This window comes from Coturnix japonica, chromosome 1, assembly GCF_001577835.2.
Source record: "Coturnix japonica isolate 7356 chromosome 1, Coturnix japonica 2.1, whole genome shotgun sequence".
NCBI lineage: Eukaryota > Metazoa > Chordata > Aves > Galliformes > Phasianidae > Coturnix > Coturnix japonica.
The window spans coordinates 75,535,337-75,550,539 of record NC_029516.1 but is presented as its reverse complement, the minus strand read 5'-3'; the positions used below and the strand labels follow the sequence as shown (position 1 = coordinate 75,550,539).

Below are 15,203 nucleotides of genomic sequence, written 5' to 3'. Positions count from 1 at the left end.
TCAACATCTAGCAACAGTTCAAAAAAGTTCTTAGTCTGGAAACCAGCAAGGTGAGCATGACACAGGCCACTTGTAAAAGGACTGGGGGATGTGGCAATAGAGCTCAGGTACCAAAAATGGCCCAGGGAGAAACCCACTGTGTGTAACACCGCCAGCCCGGTGAGCCAGTAAGCAGAGCAAGCAAAGGTACCCACACTGGCAGGAAAGGATGCAAACGTTAGAGAAGGGTTATGAAGAATGACCCTGCAGTTGGCCTCTACTGGAGCCAAGGACTTCTACTGCAAGGCTCTTGTATTTTCCTTACAGTTCCAGGCACTCTAGCACCAATTTTTCTACCTGGCCTTAAGGGCAGTTTGGGGCTTGTGTCTTTGTTATCAACAAAGCAGTACTGTACAAACTGGGGTACTCAAACTGCAGGTAATTGATCTCCTTATGAGATACTGTTACTCAGGGAAGGTTATGTTTCTCTCTAATTTTGTCTAGAAATTCCCTCCAGGACATGGAAACTACAACTAACTAATACATCTGTTTTCAACAAAGAGCTGTAGTTTTGAATTGATGTATCCCGAGGAAAAAAGAAAAAAAAAAAAAAAAGAAAAAAGAAAAAAGTTTCGCTTTGAAATTACTGCTGATTTCTTTGGGAAATAATTATTAATTATAACCACAAAGAAGCAGAATTGCATTCTTCTTTTTGTGCCCATGATGACTGTCACTTGAAACCAGTGCCCACTGGTGCAGGTCTTAAAAGAACTTCTGTCTCATTCTTAACCCAGACCGGCATTATGGAAAGCTGTACTTCTGTAAACTACACAGTTCAGCCTCCTTGAAGATTCTGCCAGCCTTTACAGATTTACCCATGACAAAGCAAAACAATTGCCAAGCCTGACTGAATTTATACAGCTAAATAAATCACTTTTCAAGTGTTTAAATATCATTGTGAGCGTGAAAAGATGAAATGTGCTGTATATCATCTCTCCAAAACCAGAAGGAGTTATATTATAAATAAACAGAGTTTGCTTGGTATTAGGGACATAGGAAATTCCATTCAAGAACAGACAAATGGCACATCTTGTCTGGTATCCTGCATCTGGCACAGGCCTGTAGCAGATGCTTAAAATATTTGGCTCTCTTGGTTCCAGTCTCCTCCGTTCCACCTACCACCAATGTTATAAATCACACAGTTTTGCTAACTTCTGGTGAGAGTCTCTTTCCTGCTCACTTGCATAACGTGGGAGTCGGAAGCTCAGGCCAGATAATTACATATCTGCCCTGTGTGATAGTTATAACTGTGGCGGGTGCTGAAGCTTGCCTGAGCCGTGGCTCTGCCTGTTTCAGAACATAAATGGTATTACTGCCTGCATTGCCCAAGTATCCAAACCAAGGAGCACACAAGCAAGGACTATGCTTGGCTCCAGAGGAAAGGGGAGGAAATCCTCTTCTCTCTCCTACCTGTCCATAGCTAGCAAGCATACTCATCATTTCTAGGCTGTCATTAATAGACTGCCCTCTTACTGTAAAGGCACTGCCACATAATTGCACTTAATGCATGATGACCAAAAACTAAATTAGTTTAGTGTCTATCCAGCGGAGTTTGCTTTTGTTCTGTCTTTATTGCAGTGGTTATCAAAATACGGTTCACCCAATAAGCATCTCACCTAACGCAGACTACTCTCTTTAGAAGCCTTGTTGTTCTAAGTGCTGTCATGGGTATATGTATACACCTGAAAATAAGCATGTGGAATTCATCCTTACCAGAAACATGCTTCCCAAAATTTCCCTTCATTTTCTACAGTCTTGTTCACAACCAACATAAATGCAATGGCACAATCCATTAGGGTTTTTAAAAAGGCTAAAGAGAATTTATGACTATGTGTAACTTCCAGTTGTGGTTGTGGATGGTTTATGCCATCTTACAAAAGCAACAGGAAGAGAGTGGCAGCTGTAGAAATTATAGCCTCACGTATAGGCTATATTGCTCAAAAACAGAAATTTTAAGTGTCCCTGCGTCTGAGCGTATTTTCTCCACAGTTGCTGAGCACTGCTGTTCTTAAGGAATATCGTAAGAATCTTTATATATTAATAAGGGAAAATTTAATCCTGATGGTGAACCCAGACTGTTGGGTATCATTTCAGATGTTGGCTTTCTCCAAGCTCAAAGATTATCCAATTTTGGCTCCATCCTACCAAACATAACTTTCAGTGTCAAAGGTGTAAATCTAGACCAGACCTTTGATCCAGCAACCTCAAATGTGTGCCTGTCTCAGCCACAAACCACGGACTTTGCACTGCCAATCTTCCTGAAAGTACTGAACACATTAAAGCTATCAAGCAGAATTTTGCATCCTTTAACATGCTCCAAATCAAATATTCATTTGGAAACAGCTGGGCTCAATACTAGCAGGAGCTCCGTGACTTTCTGCACTTCTCCTGTTGTTCAACAAGAGTGACTTCTAGAATATCCGTCTTGCTTCACTCAGGAACAGAAGTAGAGTTTTTTAAGGCAGACGAATGAGTCAGCCACTTGCTCCAAATAAATGGTAATGGTGTTCCAAGTTTCCTAGACAGCTTCAAAAACTACATAGAGCAATTCAGCTGCTTGATATATTGGGTTATGCGCCTCACAGTTAAGACAGCGCAAAATCAAAAATTTTGCTTTAAAAAGCAAAATTTGCTTTTTAAACCAAATAAAAGTTGCTTTACTCACAGCAGTCCAAAGCCACCTCATTTTGTCTCTGTCCTCTACATACATGCTAGTTGCCTTGTTTGTGCTATTCTCAGGAGCAAAAGCAGCACCCTTTATAGTAAAGAAAAGCAGCTGAGGCTCCTGTGCTGCCACAGATATACTAAATAATACTAAGAATGTTAGTGATTGTGATTGCATACGTTCATTTCTATAACAGGAATGTTAATATTTTGCTTTCTGAAGAGATGTAATCCTCAATTAATATAACAGTGACAAACAGGGCATAAATTAAATTTTTTAAAGTGCATTAAAATAGATTATCTGCTTGGATAAATAACTGTAAGAAGATACAGAAAACTGCAAAACTAATTTCTTTACTTCAAAATTTGCCTTAACCAGAAACATAACTCCTTCCTGCCTCAAGAAAGCTGAATACACTGACTCATGTCTTTAAGTGTCATGGCAAGTTTGTTCTTTTATAATGTGCAGTAGTCTAGCTTTGAACTTTTGATTTTTGGAAAAGGCAGAGCGGAAAAATGTTTTCATGGGAGAGGAGTGCACATTCCAGAACTGTCGACTGTTATTCGTTTATGGGGGGGGAGAAAAAAATCTGCTTGGGTTTTAGGGTTTGGTTGATACAATTTGTTGTTTTCTGCTGTTGGTTTTGTGTCACTCTACAGTGAAAGATTCCAGTTTTCACCCTCATTTTTCCAGCTATCACTTCTTCAAATCGTTGAATAGTCGTTATTTGTAGGACACAAAGTAGTCCACAGGGAGAAAATAACTTACAGCTTGCTGTGAATTACAGAACTATGCACAAGCATCATGTGGGAACACAGACAAATTTTACTCATAAAAATGAAATAAAAGAAAATGTGAGCCCTTCATGGTGTCTTTGTAACCTGAGCAACAGTTTTAAACACAATTTTCTCTGCTGTCTCCTGTTTAACTTTTGATTGCTTCAAAAAATATTAGAATAGAAAAATAAAATAAACTTTCTGTAGTTTATTTATTCAACTACAGTAAAAACTATTTCTCTGATGTTCTGAATATTTTGAAGATTATTAACATACATGCTTTCTTTCCTTCATTTTCAGAAACAGAAGAAAGTGCAGACAGTCAGAGCCCTTCACATTTGATACTCAGCACTATTATGTTCTCTTCATTGCCGGATGTCAAGTCTCAATATCAGAACAGCTTCAGTGAAGTACTTTTCTATTAAGCTGAGGTAATTTTCTTCCTAACAACTTGTTTTTAAGCATTACAGAAGTCTTCTGTTCCCTCCCAATAACGTTTTTCTGGGCAGAACATTTTGCTGTGAAGTATAGCATCAGTCGGCCCAAAAGACTGGAACACTGACACTTTCACTACCAGATTAAGATTTAAGCCCTATCTGTTATTACAAATTTAGCAGTAATGCATTATGAGCACATGGATTTTGGTTTGGAAAGCAATTGGAAGCATCCATTCCTATCCCTTCGTAAATAAAATATTGACATGATAGATGCAACATTCTGGATTCGTGGCTTGTCAGAAGACAACTGTATAACCACTAGAGATATGTCAAAGACTACATTTGGTGATACACTGGCATTTAGAGATAAAGTCACTGAGTACACAGAGAAAAGTGTAATGCTGGAACAACTAATAAGTCTTTCAAAGTTTTGTTTCCTTTGGAAAACTGTAGGCTTTGAAAGCATCAGTCTTGTCAGAAGTTCTAAGACATAAAGAAGAAGCTACATAAAAGCATCTGTCCTAAGCCAGACAAGGAGAAAACTCCTACATGTCCAAAGCCAGCTCTCAGCATATTCTTTGGGGAGATCATCTGCTTCTCAGGCACTTGCACACTGAGATAAGATTCTGCTTAGTGAGATGGATGTTCCTACTTCAGGTTATTTTGTAAATATTATTCACTCAGCATGAAAAGCTGCATTCATGAGAGCTTACCAGTCCCTGGCCAGCAGCATCACGTTTCCTCCCAAGAACACAATCGCTCAGTGTAGGACTGATGCGATCAAAGTTAGCAACAGGAACATGCAGCTTAGGGTGCAGGCTGGGAGGCATCAGTTCACTAAGCTGTATTCCAAAAATAGGAGGTAGCTTCTGTTGCATCTTGTCTAAGAATCCCGAGATGCAATTAGTCTTGGAACAAGGGTACACAGCAAACATTTTCGTACAGATTTATACCCTCACACAGCTTCGGTGTTTCCCCTCCTTTTCTTGTACATCAGTAGTCAAGACACTGACAGCATTCTCTCTGTTGCCCTAGTAGAAATGTGGATCTTTCACAATGTCAGATGTAGTTTGTAGCTTAAAATCAAGAAGTTTCTAGAAACGCACACCAATGTAGCTGAATTGTGGTAAACTGAATCAGAAAAATATATGCTATTAGTTTAAATAATTAATTGTTTTAGGTAATGTTCAAGTAAATGTGATACTATATAAATACCAGCACAGAAAAGAGAAGAAGGGGAAAATACAGATGTAGGTACATAGGGAGATTCTTATTAATATTTCTAACAAAGTTGCCTCAGGCTCCACATTTGCTTTCAAAGCAATGAAATTCTATTACAGGGCAGTAACCAACGTGGCACATAATTTTTTGAGGTCATTTAAAGCTTGCCTGTTAAGCAAACATTACTCTGAATTGTCTTCCAAGGATTCATATTTCCTGTATACTTGCAGCATACTTTTTGTCCTATCTGTCTCCTAAACTATCATTTTGAACCACTGACAAACTGTTTGCCTAAAACCAGAACTCTCTTTTCATTGCCTTTCTGTTATTAATATTCCTTCAGTTACTTTTCAGCTTCCACTCAAGGCTTGCTGCAAGTTTTTTTCTTTTTGTGGAAGTCCACTGTACTTTACCATGGATCTCAATTGAACTAGAATGCACATAGAATCATTGAATCTTAGAATCATAGAATTACCTGGGCTGAAAAGAACCACACCGATCATCGAGTTTCAACCCCCCCCTGCTATGTGCAGGGTCACCAACCACCAGACTGGGCTGCCTGGAGCCACATCCAGCCTGGCCTTGAATGCCTCCAGGGATGGGGCATCCACAACCTCCTTGGGCAACCTGTTCCAGTGTGTCACCACCCTCTGTGTGAAAAATTTCCTCCTAATATCTAACCTAAAGCTCTCTTGTTTCAGTTTAAAACCATTCCCCCTTGTCCTATCCCTATCCACCTTCGGAAACAGCCATTCCCCTCCTGTTTATATGCTCTCTTGAAGTACTGAAAGGTCACAGTGAGGTCTCCCTGGAGCTTTCTCTTCTTTTCCAAGCTAAACAAATCCAGTTCCCTCAACCTTTCTTCATAGGAGAGGTGTTCCAGCCCCCTGATCACATCATCACATAATGTCATGTGAACTGTAAAAGATAATATAACGTAAATTACCCAAATTAGGTTGAATCAGGAGTTGTAAGAATAATCATAATCATATTTTTGTTAGCTAGTACAGCCAATATGCCATTGAAGCTGTTGTATTTTTTTTCTCCACATAGCACAGAATACAACAATTTCAGTATCCATAGCAAATTAGAAAAGCATCTCAGTAAAACAAGATGCATTTTCCTACTTTTTATCAATTTTTATGACCTTCTTAGCACTCAGTAGACAACTTGAAGAGCTTTATACTGAGCAGTGTTATTTATGGGAGATGTGATAATTGCTCATGTTCTTTAGGTGAAATATATGCCCTTGCATACTTGCTTGTATTTATGTATGAAATCATATGTGTTTTTAGTATATTTTGATGCTAAATATTTTAGACCAACTTACAATTTTTGGTAATGCAGATAGAAAGGCAATTTATTCAACATCCATGAATACATCAGTTTAAAAGCAATATGAAGTTTGTTATAATGCCATCTGTTTCATATGTCTTCATAGAACTTGTATTTAGAACCAGTCTGTCACTGATAGCAGAATATAAATCTTTGTCTTTCTGTTGCTGTTGTTGTTGTACTGGGTTTCTTTTTACTGCTGACTACGAAGGCCTTATCAATATAAGTGGAAGTTATCTGAATGGAAGCCAATGTATAAACAAAGTGAGCAGCCATGATTCAAGGCATTCTCTTTTTTTTAAGCATTATTATTTAAGTATCCAAAGGTCATACAGGCAAGAACTTAGTCCCCATCCTGTGAGATGGAAATATTGTTCACCTCTCTTTGCGAAACCACAGACAATTATATCCAAGTGATTAAACCAGAGCTAAATGCTTTCTCTGAAAGGTGGCACCATGCAGCTCAGCTGAGTAGTGGCTACCCAGAAAAGGGAAGAATTTGGCCATCTATGCCTGAAAAGAGACATCTTAAACTTGTTCTAACCATGGCGTAGGTTCTGCTAAGCTGGATGATTTCACAATGCTGAGTTATTTCCCACGTTTCTTTGTTGCTCCAGTAAAGTTAAAAAAAAAAATAAAAAAAATGCAGGAACTGCAAAGTCATATGATCCATGGAAGAGAGAATAATGTGGTTTCTAAGAAAAATATTTATTACCGAGCAAGCTATATTGATTTATTAAATGACAGCTTCCCATCAGAGTGTTTGTTTATATGGTGCTTGAAACCACAATGGTTATATAAAGCCAGGACATTATTTGTTTAAAGGCATCCACTTGTGTTTTTCTTAATAGAAATATCAGTACATGACAATGCCAGGTTTGCAGAAGCTCATCCAGGAACAAACTCCTGAAAAATGATTTTTTTCCTAGAGCATCCACTAAGCCAGTGCAGGCACTGCGTCTCACTGCTAGTCTTCTGACATAAGATTTATAGGATGTTATAATTAACAACAGGTGGCAGGGAGCACTGTGTGCACGGCGAACAAACTGAAAAGACTAGCAGCTCGGGAGACACTTGTGAATCATCAAAACTATTCCCTGGATAAACTCGAGTAGTAATCCTGATAGGTTTTATAGCTTTTTCTTTCTTTCTAATTCCCCACTCCCTTTTCCTTTTTTTTTATGTCAGAGATTAAGGCCAACTCTGAAGATCCTAACACATTTGTCTTTACATTACTTATCTTTCCCACTTTTATATTTACCTATCTGTAATGTCAGATTAATTACACTTCCCTATCACTGAGCACTTTTTGGAGAACTACAGACAGTTCCATGCACAACATTTCTAAATGATGCAGATTTTTTGTGCCTCCAATTTTCCAGCTCTCTCAAACACATTCGGCACAAAAGAAACCATACAGAAAAAAAAAAAAAAAAAAAAAAAAAAAAGGTTCCATTCAAAATATACACAGAAGCAAGAAAACCACATTTTCACTTCAGGACTGAAAAGAAGAAAATGGTAAGGATGTTGTGCAGGGAAAGGCTTTATTGACTTATTGAAAGGAGGACTCATATCTCAAATCTACCAACTGATCCAACTTTCAGCAGTCATTTCCAATGTACGAGCCTGAGGAGAACAAGACATTCACAAGGTAATCATACACTATAACATAATGACTATAAGAAGGTACTTGTATTTGGCTTTTATTTTTTCAATTAAGAAAATATTTTGGATAATTGGCTGTATATCCTCACTGAGTAGAAAATACTTTAAATGCATTAACTCGTAGGAAAGTACAAATAGGAATGTTCAAGCAAACAGGAAAAAAAACAAACAAAACACAAAAAACCAACAGTATTTGTACTATAGAAGGGATTTGAGATTTTTACTGAGACATTCCACATTCTTGCCAATACAGTCCCCTCAGTTCCTCTACAAATAACTCTGATGCATGAGATTAGTTTTTCCTAAAGCCTTTTTAGGGTGTTTCTTCCCTTCCCTTACCTCCTGCCCTCAAACCCCAAGTACACTTGAGTCACTAACTGTAGTGTTCTTAGCATTACTGCATTAGAGAGTAATGACAGTTATTCTTGCTTTTTGCTACCAGGCTGCCAACATGAACACAGGGTGGTAAAAGTTTGAGTTCTTTATAGTGTAGAGAGCTAAAACTCCCTGAGAACTCTTCACGTTAACTGTAGAACACGTTCATTTTTCCTGAACATATGGGACTATTTCACACAAGTGCTGGATATTAGTCCCTGAGAGAATCTAGGCTGTGACAGTGCTACATAGGCTGTGACAGTGCTACACAGGTGTGCATTTATATTTAGTTGTATTTACATACAACTTCATAATAGAAAGCAGTTAATTTTAGTGAGTGTGCTTTATAATTCTACAATTGGACTACTTCTCTCAAATCCACCAGCAGATATTAAGTTGTGTGCTTATTCAGCACAGCCCAAACTGGCACCAATGTTTTGGATAAGACATTGAGAATTGTAGTCTTAATTGATTTTTGCTGAACTGCTTTAATGCCTAGCAGCGACTGCTGTAATGATGAAGTTATCCTGCTAGTTGCAGACTGCATTGGATTAAAATTCACATAGCAATGTCCATCTATAGCTGAGACACTAGTTGCCCAAGGGATAACTTGTTACTCTGGATAATTAATCAGAGGTGATGGGAAATTTTTCTTAATGTTCTTGATAATCCCCAGGGCATCGTCTATGAGTGAAGTGTTGGCCTCACTGAAGTGGAAAGCAAGTTTCATCAGTAAGGAGGGGAGGCCAAGAGTTTTCTCACAAAGCACTTAACGACCTGGTGTCATCTGGCAGAGTTTCTCTGCTCAGTCCTTTTTCCGACTTGGAGAAATATAGCTCATTTCTATTACATATTTCATATGCATACATACCAAGACCCTTGTTTTAGTAACCATAGACATTTTAAGGAAGGTTCCACACATTCTTTAGGTTAAATAGTTTGTAAATGGCTTGAATCTATATCCAGACAGTCTGTCAGTTCTGTGTGCTTGAAATCACATCCTTAGTAGGAGAATGTTTCTGCACAGGCAGAAGGGAGGTAAATAAGACTGTCTAAAATGCTTGGAGATTCAAGTCCTTCACTTGAAACAGCCCAAAGACTATTGCTCTGTAGAGTGAAGCTAGCCTCAAAGATCATTTTTATTTATTTTTTAAACAAATAAAACCTTCCCTCTTTTTATCAGATGTCCAAATATAGGGATTTAATAACTGGCGTACTCAAAACAATCGCTTTTTAAAAAAATCACTATTTCTTGCAGTAACATTTTATTTTTGAGAGTAGCCATAGCTTTTAGATCTTACATATGTAGAGACCAAAATGGGGTGCTATTCTTATTTATATGCTTCAGTATAGCTAGACGAAAGTAGGAGAAATTAAAGAGAAACTTGAAGTATTTTCAGTTCAGAAGAATTCTCCCCAACCCAAACCTGTCAGGCTTTTTGTTTTAAACTCTTCAATGATTTAGACAGATGTTAAATCCCACTGAAACTGACTCAGCAATTTATTTTCTCTAGTCAGCTCTTTCAGGTGTGATTTATTCGTCTTAAATCTGAGAGATGAATTAGCACTTGGCATTTTTATTAGCTATTCACTGGTTTAGCCATCCTTGCTCTAAAACCAATATTTTCCTCAGCTGCATCTATTTAAAATAGAGATATTTTAAGAAATGTAAAATAAATACATAAAACAATTTAATTATGGAAGTTTTGATATACTGGATGGAAGTATAAACTCTCAGTTATAATTTGACTGATTTTTCATTTGTGTCTTGTAAAAACATACAAAATGTTTTCGAATGAGTAACTGCTGAACACAACCAGATCTTAACGTATAGATTTTGCCAAGCTCCTAAAGAGAGCTATAAGCTTTGCATTCCTTCTTTCGATTGTCCCCTGGCTCTGTAAATTTGACTCAATTAAGAGCATACCATGATATCGCTGAATGCTCTCCTTTTGAGCATTTCATGACAGTTTCAGTGTAGCAGGAGCTAACCAAATGCTTATTTTTTCATATTGCTCAGCAAATCATGAACTCTAGTACAGACATTTCAACAGCCTTATTTCTCATTATGGCTAATTCGAGTTCTCTGTAAGAGGTTCTCAAAGGTATCAGCACTTCTATGAATATAGCAAAAGTACCTGGCAAGTTCTTTTCATGTGCCTTAGTTTCCCATTTGTTAAAACACAGTTACTGCATGCCCTTTAACATCAGGGTTAGGATGGTAAACTGACTATAGTTTGTGAAGTAATGACATGCTGAAAGCTGTTTACAAATACTCATTGAATGCAAGCATAGAGCTACATATTTTCTGCCATAAAGAACTTGCAATCTTACTACTAATTTGTGAGAGACACAGCAGGAACCTGCCTGAGCTGTCCCATAGTCCTGATCCCAAACAGCCATGAGTAGTTCAGCCAGTGGAGTCGCTGTTGCTGGCATGGCTCTATCATTTGAATTCTTTTAAAATGGGATAGAACAAACTATCTGCTGATATTTAGCCTTTAATATGTTGACCAGAGTCCTTTATTTATGGAAATGTACACACATGCCTGTATACATGAGAACACATAAAAGAAGTTTGCTGGGGGAATAGGCACAATAAAACACCTCAAGTAAAATGGAAGACAATACTGAAACATTACAATCTATGCTGTATTTTTTCTATAGGAATAAGATATAGAAAAGATAAAGGCTCTTTGTAAGAGTAAATTATCACAAACCTTGTAGTAAATGGCAAAACACTAAAACCACCCAGCAAAAATATCCTCTGTGCTTCTGTTCCTTTATTAAATGAATGAGAACTAAGTCAGGTAAAGATGATACAGGTGTGGTATGCTTGTCTTTATATCAACTCTACTCACATCAGCTCAGATCCATATAGATATATTCACTTACTGACATTATTTTATTTTTAGCAAACTTGCTGCTTCTTGCAAAAGATATAAATATTTCCATGAAATCAGTAAAATATGCACAAAACCAGGAAGCAACCAACTAGCCTTCCCTTCAATGAAAACATGTATCTGCTCACCACCTCTTGGGGTTTGGGTTGTACTGAAGTATCTCCGGAATGTATCTGAATTACACTTCTTTGGACACATACTATGTTGCCATTTACTCTAAGGTGCGAAAGTTAAGAATGGGACAAAACAAGTCAGTCACACTCACTCATCAGGATAATTTGAATTCAGCGATGCATTATAATCAGTCCATTATTCTGCTTTTGGTAGAGCTCCAGTAATAGTTTTCTGGGACATGACAGAAGGACAAATGCCAAGCCATCATAGCAGGAACCTGTCCGGACTACTTCTCTCAAATTCTCTGGGATCTTCTTGTTCAGGACTGATTGCAAACAACACAAACCCACCAATCCTCCTCTCTATTTGACTTATCAGATCCCTGGCAGTTCTGGTCTTCCAAATGTAGGAAAACATTAAACTATGTTGTGAGTCATAAGATAAAAAGATTTTGGTAGTTATCTACTCATGTTGAAACCATTAGACTGGTATTTTCCAAGCTTTGGTCCATGTTTTATTTTAAAATGAAAGCCATAGTTTTCACAAGATCTGAACTTGATGTAATTAAATCTTCACCATTTAAGACTTGGCAGCACCGGCACAGTTACCTTTAACAAAAACTATTACTTAAAGTACAGATCGGAACAAGCAATGAACAGCTCTGTTCATGTAATGAATGCAGTAAGTGTAAGTAATTCAGACTCAGAAGTTCAGACTGAGGGTTTAGTTTCAAAGTCTTACTACCCCCAAAACTCTGCAGGTGTAGGCTGCAGGCGTCCCTTACAGAAACCAGCTGTAACTATTCATACTTCACCTAGCAGATCTGGAAAGCAGAGTATGTTACCTGAAGGGTTATGATTTGATGAGCCTTGGGACTGATGGGTCAAAAATCATTATCTTGAAAAAAAAAAAAAAAAAAAAAAAAAAAAATGATTCCCAGTTCACAATATTTTGGAAAGAAGTAGGAAAAGGAAAGGAAAGGAAGGACAGAAGGAAAGGAAAGGAAAGGAGAAGGAAAAGGAAAGGAAAGGAAGGAAAGGAATAGGAAGGAGGAAAGGAAAGGAGGAAGGAAAGGACAGGAAAAGGAAAGGAAAGGAAAGGAAAGGAAAGGAAAGAAAGGAAAAGGAAAGGAAAGGAAAGGAAAGGAAAGGAAGGAAAGAAAGGAAAAGGAAAAGAAAAAAGAAAGAAAAGAAAAGAAAAAAAAAGAAAAGAAAAGAAAAGAAAAGAAAAGAAAAGAAAAGAAAAGAAAAGAAAAGAAAAGAAAAGAAAAGAAAAGAAAAGAAAAGAAAAGAAAAGAAAAGAAAAGAAAAAAAAGAAAGGCATCTACACAGATCTGGATTATTCTCAGACAAGTTGAAGATGGAAAATAATTAGATCATCTAGCCCATTTCCCTGCCAACACAATATTGTTCCCTGCAATACATATTCCAGTACTTAGGTTTTGTTGTTGTCTGAAGTCCCTTGGAAAGGGAGATTCCAGCATTTCCTTTGGATACATGCTGGCACACTACCAGGGAGGCTTTTCCTTCCCTGTTTAGCCAAGCATTCCCTGTTCCTTCATTTTTCCCTCCTTATTTCTTCTTCCAGTAAACAGCCCTTCTTCCTCCTTGGTGCCAGCACCCTTCATGAATCCAGAGGGGATGATTTGCCAATGTTCCCGAAAAAGGATATTCCATATTACAGAACCCATCACAAACAATTTTAGCAGAACATTCCTGTAACATCTTTTTGTTTACAGCCAGATGGGAAGAACACATCTATAAACTACTTCAGCACTTTTCAACATCTTTAATGCAATAACTCTTCAGGATAAACTTCAGGGAGAGTATTTGTTAGACCCAAAGCTTGATCACTGATTTCTGTTTTTGACAGAGAAAAGATTTACTGCCATTCAACAGCCTGTGCGCAAGCTAAGATTCTTTATGTGTGTTTGTGAAGAGCTCCTCCTGTAGTTCCCACAAAAGCTGTGGTTCACAAGGAACCACAGGACAAGACAGCCTGCTTATTTTCAGACATTTAAAGAGTCAGGTCAAGGCAGGAATTTAACTGTGGTTTGCTGAACGGAAGCGTCTTCATGTTAACATTGTCAGACTGAGTAACACAGACTTCTAACATAAGCAGTCCAAGTCTGCTACCTTGATGAAAACACTGTAGTATAGGTCACAATAAATGTCATTCCCAAACAATAAGTTTAATTTTGCCTTCTACAGGCATAGCCAGAGTAGTCAGAAATATTTTCTTAGAAGAACAACGAATATTAAAGATCTTTTTGCTCATATTTGAGCCAGTGGACTTCTTGGTAGTTGGTCATAGAAAACAATTTGCACAATGGAAGAATGAAATTTCCATTACCTAATTCAAAAGAAAGGACAAATATAAAAGAAAAACAAAAGAATTTGATTGTAAATCTGTCCGCCTCCTTTAAGGAACAGAAATATTCTTGGATGTGTTTTCTCATTTGACACATTTATACTGACTGCAAATAGAAGGGGAAAAAGAGGAGCATTACATCCCCAAACTGCCTCAAAGCATTCCCTGGGGAGAGGCAGAGGAGGCCTTTTGGGCACACTGTGGCTTCTCTGCTTAGCAGTAGCTTTAGTTTTTTTTCTTCAGTGAAAAGGGAGAGCCCGGGAAGGCACTGGAAAACTTGTTCTATTTCAGTGAAAGACCAAACTTAATCCATTCCACAAAGCGCTTCTGTCAACAGATGACAAGACAGCCTAAGTGAAACTTTAAATCTGTGCACTGACAACCAGCCAAGTGAAGATCAACCATGTTCACTTGAAAGTTGTTAATGGATGGCGTTACACTTTGGACAAACCCCATCAGGGTTCAGAGTTAGTTTCAGAGTAAAGATGGCACAATGTTACCTCAGGGTCTTTAGGATCTACCCAGTGTTCTCTATCATCAGTGTTTTGTCCTAAGCTTAAAAGAAAAACAAAACAAAACAAAACAAAACAAAACAAAACAAAACAAAACTTTATGTTCAAACAATAGTCACAGCAAAAATAATATATATAAAAAGAATACCCTCTTCATTAGTGCATTGCATGTAACTTACCCCCCATAATACTTCTTATTCTGTTAAATGCACAGTCAATCAGAAAACTTACTAATAGAAGCACAAGTTACCTCAAAATTCAGAGGGGGGGGGGAGTAATCAGGTTTGAGACTTTCTACCCTCCAACACCAAAATAATTGGGAAAAGAAGGCGACTTTTTTTAGGCATTTCCATCACTATCACTCCAATCCAAAGTAGAAGCTTCTTTTTCCTAGGTCTGGACCCTTACACGAACACAAATCAACGAAAAAAAGAAGAAAAAGCAACAACACGCCCCCCCCCCACACACACACACCAAATACACCACAATCAAAGAATTTGGCAAAGAAAAAATAACAGAGATATGGGCGAGTAACATTAAACTAACCAATCTGCATCCTAGCACATCCAAGATAGAGGCCTTCTAATGAGCCAGGCTCTTCCTACAACAAGGAAAGAACATTTTCTTGTGTTACATTTCCTGTTTTCCTTTCATTCTTACAGAGAGGGATGGTTCTTCTCGTCAGGGCAGATAATTCCACAGCCTACGGTATTGCTTTGATAAATGCAGAGGACAAGAAAGCTTCTTAAGTCCAAATTCCCATGAATAAGCGCACCAGGCATCCTAGGCAG

General features: G+C 37.8%; 1 protein-coding gene across 2 annotated transcripts in view; it reads left to right on the top strand.

Annotated features, from left to right (window-relative positions):
- Positions 1-15,203, top strand: part of COL8A1 (collagen type VIII alpha 1 chain) — an 82,445-nt gene that overhangs the window by 11,829 nt on the left and 55,413 nt on the right. For both annotated transcript variants that reach the window (XR_004308977.1, XM_015876563.2), the window contains exon 2: positions 3,781-3,911. The gene's annotated coding sequence lies outside the window, so the exon portion shown is untranslated. The remainder of the gene's footprint in view (positions 1-3,780; positions 3,912-15,203) is intronic.